This window comes from Hylaeus volcanicus, chromosome 3 (assembly GCF_026283585.1).
Source record: "Hylaeus volcanicus isolate JK05 chromosome 3, UHH_iyHylVolc1.0_haploid, whole genome shotgun sequence".
NCBI classification, from domain to species: Eukaryota; Metazoa; Arthropoda; class Insecta; order Hymenoptera; family Colletidae; genus Hylaeus; species Hylaeus volcanicus.
In genome coordinates, this window is record NC_071978.1 from 6172606 (window position 1) to 6184898 (window position 12293).

Sequence of the window (12293 nt, forward strand, 5' to 3'; positions counted from 1 at the left end):
TGTCGATAACACCGACTTGTACTGATTCTAGCAACCTAATAGTTTCATTTAATAAATAATTCTCTTTCTGACTTCTAATTCAGGAAAATAATATTATTCTATTTACATTATTTGTAAGTACAGACTTTCTTTGAACAACTTAATTTAATTAATATGTAAAAAATTCGATTAACAGAAGGAGGCTTCAGAAAGTCGGGCGAGAACACATCCAAGATATAATAAAGAAAATAACAATATCTTTTAAGTGGTATTACTAGAAAAAGAGAGGCTGAAGAGTAGAAGAGGGGGTGGAAAAATCAGGGATGTAAGCTAACGGAAAACGAACTATCCCCATCGAACTTCGAAGCCCCTTATAAATATTTATACGCGAGTGCCTTAAAGTCAGCGCGCTGAATAAAATCTCACCCCCTCACCCTCGAATCCACCCTCTTGTTTTCCCGTCGATAGAGTATGCGTTCGCGTGAGCGCGTATGTTTCCTCCACGCACGTTGTTTGGTAACACAGATAGCATCGTAATGCCCTGTTTTAACCAGAAACCTGCTGCAGGAAGATCTGAACGTTTCCGGAATATTTCTCTGTTCCGATCCAAGGGCTACCCCGTATCGATTCTCTCCCTCGAACGTTCTTCTGCCTTCATACGAGTGTCCTTCTTGCACCGTACATGTGCATGTCTTTGTACTATCACTCGAACATCCAGCAGTCGTTTCGAAAAATCACGTTTCGAGATCGTGCTGTAGGATGAAATTTTTAAACTCAAACCTGGAACGTTCATGCAAAATTGAGGCGGCCATACCTGACGTGCATACTCACTAGACCTTATTGCTCTTCAAAAATATTTATTCTTATTTTTATTTTTGGAAGAGGAGTTACCTATTAGCCAGTGGTTCATTCAGTGCATTTCAAAACACATTTACGTAAAAATATAAAATACCAAATAAATACATCTCGTTAAAATTTCATAATTTTTGCAAGTATCGTGCTTTTTTCCGCCCACCCTGGCAACTAAAAAATATTTTCGTCCTGCAAAAGGGTTAAAGCGCGTCCTGGACGTATCAGCTACCCTTGACAGAGGGCAAAAAGCGACGCCCCACGCCATCGAGTCGGCACAATCCGCGATTCACAATTAATCAATCCGCGGCGGCTAAACAACCCCCAGGCGCGTGACTTCAAAGACTGCTGACACCGGTCGCGATAAATCATCGCCGGCTCCCCGATCAGGCCAGAACGTTTTACGGGCCGGACAGATGCCGAAATATCGCGTACGGACATAATAACAGGAACGCGTTTATTTGCCGCCCGTCGAATAAACAGCGCGCCGCAGTTTCGGCATCATTCTCGCCGTTGCGTCGGTTAATTACCGCCATTACATTTATTCCGCGGAAAATATTCCGAGCGTCGGAGCGCTGCGATCCGAAATACATCCGACTGTGTTCGTTTCGCCCCGCGGTCATTAACTGCCCCCGAATGCTCATCTAAATGCTGTCAGTTACGCCCTCGTTTAATGATACTTACATTAACGAATACGTGTTTATAGGGTGGGACGTGGGCCCGTGGTTATGGCACACGGCACGTGCGGTTGATTGATTAACATTGCAGTGTGAATTGTCAGTCTTGAAGGGTGCTGAGCCCTTCTTTAAAAAATCGGCAGTTTTTCTAGTGTTGTAGTAGAAAATTACTGTAACAAGGACACAAAGTCGAGTAAAGTACTTAGATAAAGTTGTTCTTATCATTTTTATATCTTCCATGTGTTGAAGTAGGCCCTACGTGTTGTGAAACACCCTGTACAGTGAATGAATACAACTCCGATCCATAGTCTGTATTTGTTTACTTAATATCATTATTAATCGTTATTGTAGACACGTAAAATAGTATTTGGGAATTATGTATTATACAAGAGGCGAGACTCAACTAAAGTTCCAATAAGACTACAATAAATAAACTAAATACTCTACAATTACAGATAAATTTCATTGGAATTACACGTACAAATTACGATGCTTAATTATTCAGAGTTTGAGGTTACCAACCATCAGTGTAACACAGCCTGGCAATGACAAGCGAAAACTGTGGTGCGGTCCGCGAATTATAATACTGGACGGAGTTAATTCAATTACACTTGTTGGTCGAGGGCCAATTAGGAGGCTCTTTGACGTATTAGCTTGCCAAATAGCAACTTCGTAAATAATTAAGGAGGCAACGTTTACCAAATCGTCAACTTGGGTTTATGCAGCTGCGTCGACATCACTGTACTAATGACACCGTAAACATATACTATGAATACCATATCTCGTATCAAACATTTCATACGTCTTTTTTATGAAACTGTAATGGTTAAATATTTTAATTATTAGTATACGATTACTCTGAATGCAGGAATTAAAAATCAGAATGATTAAATAATTTCTATCCGAAATTGTTTGTTTCATTTTGCAATCGTTTATTTTATGTATTTTACAAATTCTCTACCATTCGAATTAAACAAATTGCTTCCACATTGATTACATATTTATCCCCTATAAAAATATCCATTCACGTAAACATTCGCAGTAATAACGAGCTACGCGATAATTGCAAGTCTGGTGCAATTATCATCATTTCTCCTAAACGTTCGAGCTTTTCCAGACGACGCCGAGGTGGCGAGGAATGCAATACCAAGCTGAAGTGTCGAAAATTAATCAACCCACCTGTATCTGTGCCAGTTTTCGATTAATTTACCTGCTTTATCGGCGTCAATTGCTACAAAGGCGACGTTCTCCGGGCTAGCAGTGCATGCGTTTGACAGGATGTCAGCTAATCGCTTTCCTCGAATCGCGCCTTTACTCCGCCACGCCACTCACCTGTCTCTTCCGCGATCCTACGTGTTTCACGCACGAACGAGCTTTCATCCCCACCCATCGGGAAGGGGGTTTCGAGAGGGCCAAGGGTGAACCGGAGTTTCGGGGGAGTCAAAATGCCCCGGGGCAACCGGAGTCTCAGTTTAGACACGTTGATTTTCAGTTTAACAGTCACATGGCGCGGCACGGAATTAGCTGAAGCTTGAAAATTTGTATTCCGGCGTCTCTGTGAGCGAGCTTTGCTGCGAAAACCGTTGGAAAAAAAGTTGGGAAACTGAGTTATTCCCCGTGTTCGGAGTTTCTCATATACAGTGCCACGATTTTAAGTTAGATTCAAAATAATTAATATGAAACGCGCGTTACTGAGAATATAAGTACATTTTAAATGTTTCGACTTCGTGTTGTTTGATACTCCATTTATGAAAGTACCCTCATTAGTGAAATGTAAATATGAGTGTTCGGGAAGAAAGGAGAAAAACGAAAATGCAAATAGGATGGATTTAATTAAATGTACACTAGTGTTAATTACTTGAAGCTGAATAGTCAATTTGTATATTCATGCTCTCCTTTGGTCTTATTAGTTTCGTGAATATTTGTCTCCTTTCCCTTTTGCAGGAAGTATTTTTACAGATGTGTTATCCTTGATTGCGAGTTTTATTATTTAAGATTAAGAATAATAACTAGGGTCAGCAAGTACAACGGAATTGAATTGGAGATGTGATGTACCAGGGGCAGAGATAATATTGATATCGAAGGTTCATACATAAAGATATTATATTCCAGATCCTTCGATGTTTTCATTTCCGCTCGCCAGTTCATGTTATCATCTTCCTGGTCAAGTTCCACGTTTCATATTTATGGATATCTCTTTCATTTATGCTCATCGTGTACCATTTTACTCGTCTTCCCGAACAAAGTTACACCTGTCTCGCTCTGATGACTATAGACGTGTTACCAACGACTGACAAATACAAGTAGACCTAAACAGTAGATGGAACAGCATGTAGTAGGAATATTGAAAGGCCACGAGCAAAGGAGGGGACCTAGAAATACGTTGGATCAAGGAAAAGGCACCAATTGTCCCAGCAGTAACAATTGATTAAACATGCTCTCCCAGCTTCTCGCGTGTTCGTGTCTCCTCCCTCCACCCCTTTTGCAGCAACGATCGAATTTCCTATTCGACACCAAATTGAAAGTGGTCCACACGGTGACGTCCACTGCCAGCATGTCTGGTACAATCGTGTCTCGGAGGATCTGGTTAGTCTGGCCCGGGAATAGTTCTGATGGTCACGTTGCTGCTGGTACACGAACCGCGGGGTTGGGCCAAAAGCAGCAGAAATTCAATACCCCTAATGGAAGGATCAGGTATCGGTGTGGGGAAGGCGATTCTCGGATTTGAAGAATTGGTCAAAAGTGTTCCCGGTTGGAATTAATTAAACTAATGAAGGGGCGATTGCGTGGCGATGGAAACGAATCTGTGGACTTTGAAAACATGGATATGGTGAACATGTTGACTTTTCGATGATTATATTAAATATTTTAGGCTTACTGTGTAAATATGGTTCCAATTATTGAAATTCGGAAATTCACATAAAGCTATCAGGCACGTATCCATCTTCATTTTACACTCATCTTTCTTTATCTATGATTAGCTCTGTCACTCTAGGTTCCCATTACCATCGGATCGTAAACAACAAGAAAACATGACCAGGGATGGTAATAGACTCTCCCCCTTTTCAGGGTGCGGGTTGGTTCGACGAGGGGAAGTGTCGACTACCGTATAAGTACCACGCCTCTTCGATATTGCCTCTCAACGACCTCCACATTCACGCTATGATCCTGATACGAACGTAGCATTTACAATATGAGTGTATAAATTATAATCTACGAACGTAAACGCTTTATTAATAATAGTATCGCTATAAGAAATGTATCATTATACATATAATACATTCACTATTTCACATATCGTTTACATTAATGGCATAGCTTAATTTGTGATTCCAAAATAAAAATTTTGTTCCGTAGTTTTAAGAAAGGTATGTACAAGTTTTTTTGCAAGTATAATCACTTCAGAGTTTTCAATTTCAAAGTAGATTTTCTTGAATTAAATGTCCTGTTGTTTCTGGCTATATAAGATAGACTAATAAACTCTTAGAATAAGAGTGACAAAAAATATCTTTTCTAGAAGAACATCGTAGAACCAGGGTGATTCCCTTACGACATCAATTTGGTTTGCGAAAAGAGTGAAACGCCTCGCTGCAAAATGAAAAACGCACGGGCAAACGGAGCGGACAAAAATTTTAATTAAATTCGAGGAAAACGCAGTTGCGAAATTTTCTCTGCTCTGCGGTCCACTCGGAATTTCATTATGCCCCCTTCTTCAGTCCCCGAATTTATATCGCTATGTTATGAAAAACTGTTCTTATGCGATCCCAGAATTCTGTAATGAAATATATATTGCTTATTTTGCCCTATAACAAACAAGAATCTGTAACAATTTTTGTAACAAGGTTGGTTACAGAACAGTAATTGGACTCCTTTTAAGATATATTCGAAAGAACTATGGAATGATTATACTCGTGTGTCTGTAATTGTATAATTATTATATGTATACACATTTTGTATTCATCTTCGTTTCTATAAAGAAAAAAAATATAATTATAAGGTCAAATCCATAATCAACCCCATAATTAAATTAAGCAAGAAATATAAATATTCTAAAAATAATCCGAGTTTGCATAGAGCCAATGGAGACTCCAAAAATGATCCCAGCGTTAATAAAAGTTGCTTCGACTACTTTCACCGTGAATTATGAACATTGCATTTGAATTTTCAAGACTGCATGGAGGAAGATAAGGCAGCAGATTTAGTCATATGTATCTCCCGTTCGCCATCTTGACTGCGGAACATCCCCAGAAAAACGGCTGGTTAACCTACTCAATATTTTACCGTATTAGTCGACGCTCGGAGATTACTCATGGGGCCTCTCATGGTGGTAGGAGAACGCCCGGCGTCGCCTCGAGAGTGGCAATCGTCGATAAAACTGAATTACCGACGTTAATAATCGAGGCGAGCTCACGCGTTTACTCGCGGGACGCTCGCATGTCCAGCGACGCGTGCACTTGAATTATGCACCCAACGATACAGCCTTTAACCCCCACTGCGATCTTCCCGGTGACAATTTCGATTTGTGTACTTGATTATAAAACCGACCCTGTGGGGAGCTCCTTGGCAATGAAGCGAAATTCGGCGATCAAACGACGGCTGATTATTTTATCGAGTATTAATCCTTTTATTACGAACCAGCAATCGTTTGATATTAAATACTATAAATACTAATTATTATTAGTAATTAAGAATAAGGAAAATATTTATAACAAGAATTCAACATTTTACATGTTATATTTTTATAATATATTTCATAACCTACCCTCTCTATAAAAATTCTCCTTAAGGCTTCAAAAAATTAAAATATTATTCTCAACAATTATTTCTAACCATTTATATTCAAAAGCAAAATTGTGTAAAGTCGCTCCCCTAGCAAAGATGTCACCGAGCTCAATAAGAAAATATACCTTATCAGCGAAAGCATTGTGTCTCGAGGAATATCGATCAGCTTTTTAGGGTCCAATGTCGAAGCAAGGCGCAACGGGATCACAATGGATCACGAAGTAAATAGCAGAATATCCAAAGGGTAATCTCTTAAAGGGGCAACATGCCAAGAAAGTTGGTCTTGCAAAAACTTCCGAGGGAACCATTACGCGGTAATTATCAGAGGGTTGGTTCTTTTCCGTGGCGGGATTATCATAAAAATAGGGGCGTATTATCGCGGAAGCGTTTCGTAAGCGCTTGGGGAATCATTGCCCGGTCGTGATAAGCTTTAACAAGCTCGCGTGAAATTTTTATTTTCAATGATAGGAGGACGGTTGCTGTCGCGTGACCGCGAAAACGCGCAATATCTGCCGTCGCCATCGCGTGCCGGGGATTTATCATTTCGGAGTTGACAGGGAAAGTAATGAAGTCGGTGGCGTGAAACTCGACCCCCGGATCTGTGTAGTTGGGAACAAATAAAGGGATCTGCTAAAGGGCAGTTTAACGTTTTAGAGAAAACTTTAAGGGATCCTTCAATTTTCTGAAAAGTGATTTAAAGTATTTTTCTAAAATTTGACAATTTCTATAAAAATACACTTACAGATGCTCTACTCGGAATAATTTTATCCTAAATATATAATTTTTGCATCGCACCATATCAATATTCGTAAAAATATAGTAAGAGGTTATTTTAAAAAGAAGTTGCCAGAAAAATTACTATTGCTGTTAAAGTACATTTTTCAAATAAAATACTTTCGAAGACATTCAACTGCAATATCACGAAACAATTAATTTCAAGATACTGTATCATGTGCAATATCCAAGGATTTCGTTCTACAGAAACATTCTTTGTGGCTACCTTAATTTCAGTGATGGTTAATTTATTACTTCGTTTATGATATCACCACACTCTTGGCACGCCGGTGTACCGCGTCGCACCTGTTGGGAAGCACTGTGTTTAGCGATAGCCTTGTTAGCTGCAAACAACTAAATAGGAACCTATGGTACAAAACGGAGGTTTGCAGGTTACAGGACATCATGTATGTATTATATGCCCACGTGTGTTTACATTATACCCTTTTGAAAATCCGCAATCGAAATCAGATCTTTTCGAGTTAGCTCTGATTAGGAATTCAATTGGTGACGAATGGAAGGCTCGGACAAATATCATTTAAAACCGAATACGCTTCCAGGTCACGGAAAAGTGAACGCTTTTCGACTGAACTCAACCATGATTTCACATTTAAATTCAACGTGTACCGACGATAGTAATCCACTTCTCGAAAACGTCCATTACGCGACGTTATGCGTGACGGGTGCTGCGCGCATAAATTTTTTTCCAGGGTCACCAGGGACGATAGCAATTCGTCGGAGGGCGGCAGTGGATTGCTTTTGATTGTTTTGAATGTACGCTGTTTGTTGGAGGCGACCAGCGTTTATCCCGTCAAATGATCCCTTGTTTGGAAGTCCACTAGCTCGTGAAATGTGTTCATGATTTTTTCACTCTGGAATCATTCTGACTCTTGATATTCATGAGTGATTGTGACTCGTTCATTTGAACTCCCTCGGAGAAGAATAATTTAATATAGAATCGTCACGCAACGACATTTGGATAAGATTTTTTATTTTCATAAAATGAATATAATTTTTCATCTTTTCCCTGCCTATAAATGCATTTATGAATGCATTGACAGAATGTTTTGTCAGAAAATTTTATTTAAGAGAATACATAAATAAATGATAACTTACAAGGAGGATCTACGAGGTTTTTTGTTGCTCTATAGCCAAGTAAAGGTATTTTCGATGTTACGCGACATACAGCTCTCTGATTAGCGTAACTGCCTCTTCAAAAGTGCGAGTTAAACTTTCTCGACTCCGTAAAATAACTTTTACCGAGCGTGGCGTCGTACTATGTTTCATATTAATATTGTACGTGGAAATATACTGGACGAAACCCTTTTAGTGACAGGTTCTGGTCACAGAGGATGTGTGGGCCAACTTTTAGCGTAATTCGGCAACTAATTCAGACCCTTTCGCCCGCCGTAAAATTTGATGAAAGCACTAAATGTGATACGGACTTTGATTTAAATAATAAATTAAAAATTAGCTAGCAATTTAATACGAACACGGGAACGTCGACCTGGAGGTAATTTGTATCCCTATATAAAGTGGAATATTCAAATGTAAAATGAATGTTTCTAGAGCTTGGCATATTCGCATGGGCATTATTAATTCAGAGAATTTATTACTTGATGTGGTTGGCGAATACAATATTTCTCGAAAGATGAGATCCAACCATTTTCGTTTAATTTCGCCAAACATAACGGGAATGAAGTATAATTGTTACACGTGACTTCCTACACTCTCCATAATTGGATTGAAGGAAGGTACGAATTAAAAGACGATTCAATGCAGAAAAATATCAGGGAGCATCTAAATAAGCCTTGTGTTTTATGACATATGTAGAAGAAACCCCAAATATATAATGGTAGTAATAATACATCAACTTAAATTCTTAATGAAATAATTTTTATACTATTCGCGATGATCATGCAAGACTAGAATGTGACACTTTTCTTTACTTATTGTGGCAATATCTTAATGTAAAACTCTCAATTTAATGTTATCCTTAACTTAATACAGTTCACGCACTCGTACAAGTTATTTTGTAATTCGACCCAGTAAATCGCACGCGCCAGCTACTGTATTTCTTGTTCGCGAGTGCAGTAAATTTTTGCGTCTGTTTCCAATGTGGTCCCACAGACAAATAGAACTCGTAACGAAACAGGTGGAAATTATACTCGATGGTCACGTGACCATCGTTGCCTCGCGCTTCCGTTCTTCCCGACAATAAAATTTCCCTTCGCGAGCTTCCTTTTTTGAGAAACCGGTGAGTTTATCGAAATTGTTCTACCGGTGATTCCCATGGTGGTGCGAAATTACCCAGAGAGAATTGATCGTCGAGATAAATCAGCCCGTCGAAAACATAAATTTAATTGAACAGACCTTGCCTCGGAGTTAACGCTACCTTTATTCAATTTGCAGCGACTTCCGCGAGGCGGACGTAATGCTGCCATGCACGGATATTGACTCTGGTACCTCGTTCTGCTTCATTCGGAGGAATTCAGTTGAAACGGACGCCACAGGTTATTTTGCAGCTCTCGAAACTCGTGATGGCTGTGTTCAAGATGGTTCTAATGAGGATCAAGATTAGTTCTGTGTGAGGATCGCAGAGGAAAATTTTCTGTGATTACATGATCTCTAATGTTGAATAAAATCATTTTTTTCTAAGAGTAACGATGCATCGCCAAGATGTACTTGTTTGAAAAACAGCCTCAAATCATTCACCTATAAGGTAAAACATCTGCCGGTCATGAATGCGTTGAATTGCGTATTCCGTTTAGCTAACTTGCCATTACTCAGAATGTTTTCGCTTAGAACAGTTCTCCAGGAACGAATCGTGGATCGTGCCAACAGTATTTTCGAAGCGCAGACGAAGCAACTAGACCACTTATAATTTTTTAACCCTGCAGCCAAACTCGTAAAAGCTCCTCCAAATAAAATATCACGTTAACATAAATGTTGATTTTCGAGCACCGTAAAAGCTGTCCAAATGGAATTCGAATACCTTGAATCAAACTTGAGCACCGTGCATCCAAACAACCTATAAATCGCAAGCGCTGGATTTTTACGGGTGGAAGTGCCTTCTATATTTTCACGTGAACGCGAAGGGAAACCGGTTTTACGGGGCAATACATTTAGGACCGATACTCGAACGCTTTCCATGGGGTTTTCATTTTACACGTCTGGGCGTCGTAAACGGCCGAACTTTCCAGATGACGCTTCTAACAAATGAATTTAAGAAACACCATCCCCACTTTTTCGTGCAACGCTTTCAGCGAGGGACGTTACGGACAAAAAGTCTGTTATCGGTTTTTATTTGAAAATTTCCGGAAACTTTCGGCCCACTGTTTGCGCGAACGTGCGCTATCTCGCGACGGCACGTGCACATTTTACAACCCGGACTAGCGACGAAACACGGAGTTTCCGACGCCCTCGTACCTGGCATGGCCCAATAAAATGCCTCGAGGGCATCTTTTTTACGAGCCCTCCTGGAGCGACATGTGCGACCACCGACGAGATTTCCCATCCCTTCTAACCTGCAGCCACCTCAGACCGCTATCTGTACCCCTACCCGCGTTTTAAGAGCGCCATCCTATATCGCAATATTGAATATGTCGCCGAACACGATGATGATGATGCATTCTCGCGGGGTTTCTTACGATCTCGTTTCGAGGGCTGTTTTATAGAGGCCTCCATTTTGTGCTTTAGGGTGGAGTTTAGGAGGGTAGTTGCATGCCTCGTTACTCTGGATGACATGGTGTAAAGGTGGCTTGGTTGAAGATGGCAATAATAAAAATGCAATGGAATTACTTCATGTAGATATTAGTTTTTAAATATTGAAGCTATGGGAAGTATTCATCACCGATTTGTTTTCTAAATATGGACTTCAGGTGTGTGTAAAATATTTAAAACAGAACTGAACACTTTATTGAATATTTGTAATATTGTTTTATAAAACAGAATATTTCATCGATATGTTTTAATTTTTTTCAAGCTCCAGAAGCGATAGATTGTACATGCGAATTCCGATCGGAAAAAACATCAAACAGGCGAATTGATTTTGGAGCCAGTTAGCATATTCATAAACACGCACGACTACGCGCATTACCATCAAACCAGCTACGAAAATTGTTTGTGTTGCTGTTGAAGGACTCTTCAGCCGTGGCCATTCGTAAAATTCTACCCACTTGCAAACAGCAATTTTTCACCGCATTATTTATCACCAATAAAATACAAAGACTTGGATAGCTTCAAGCTAGGATACTAACTAGTGAGAAGCTAAATATTAAATATTCTGGTTCAATGAAAATTAAACATTGCTGAGTGATTTAGTCCGTTATATAATCAAATTCGTTTATTTCAGCGTGTAATTAATGTAAAATAATGAAATAAAAAATATTTATAGCGTGACTACTATGGTTGTTACCATGAGTATCAATATACTTAACATTTAAAATTGTGACTTCATGAAATCTGTGTGGACTTCGCCTGACTGACTGTTTCATTTCCACTGAAAGATGGCGCAAGGCCCCCAAAAAATCGGCGAACTAATTAACCAGCGCGCAATAACGATCGGCAGGGCCTCGTCGATTGCACACGACTGCTTTGTCAGTTCGAAACAGGGGCGCCGCTCGTCGGGAATAAAGGGGAGCGAGAAAGCGAATGATAATTAACCGCTTCGCAAATACGCTCAGCTTTGGCGCATTCCATAAGCCAAAAACCTGGATACGGATTTCAATGGTTCAAAGTAAAGCAAACACCGCCATGCAGCCTCGATAAGGGAGTTCGCGTGTACGACGCCTAATGAACGTTTCGGGGGGGTTGCATATTTTGACTACAAAATCGCGTCGATTAATACGGCGGGACCAATCACCAATTTTCGTACGATCCCCCTCCATTTTGTCTTTCTACTTCATTTTTCTAGATTCCTGTTCCTTGACGAGTACCTGGTGTTGGAGAAACATCACAGTGATTTTAAATTTAGAATTAAAACAGTCGTAGACTACTTTTTCAGCATATTTTTCCATCGAGCATCATTCTTTTTCTTTTTTATTTTATATTTACCTTTAAATCTACCGATAACAAAGTTCGGGCTTATTAAACTTGCTCGCTCCACCCCGAAAAATCAGAGAATTTAAATAAAATGGAACTCGACGAAACAGGAACGTCAAAAATGCACAAAGCATAGAAAACCTGCAAACCAGTCTTGATGTGAAAAACGCGTCTATTTAAATCCGTCCA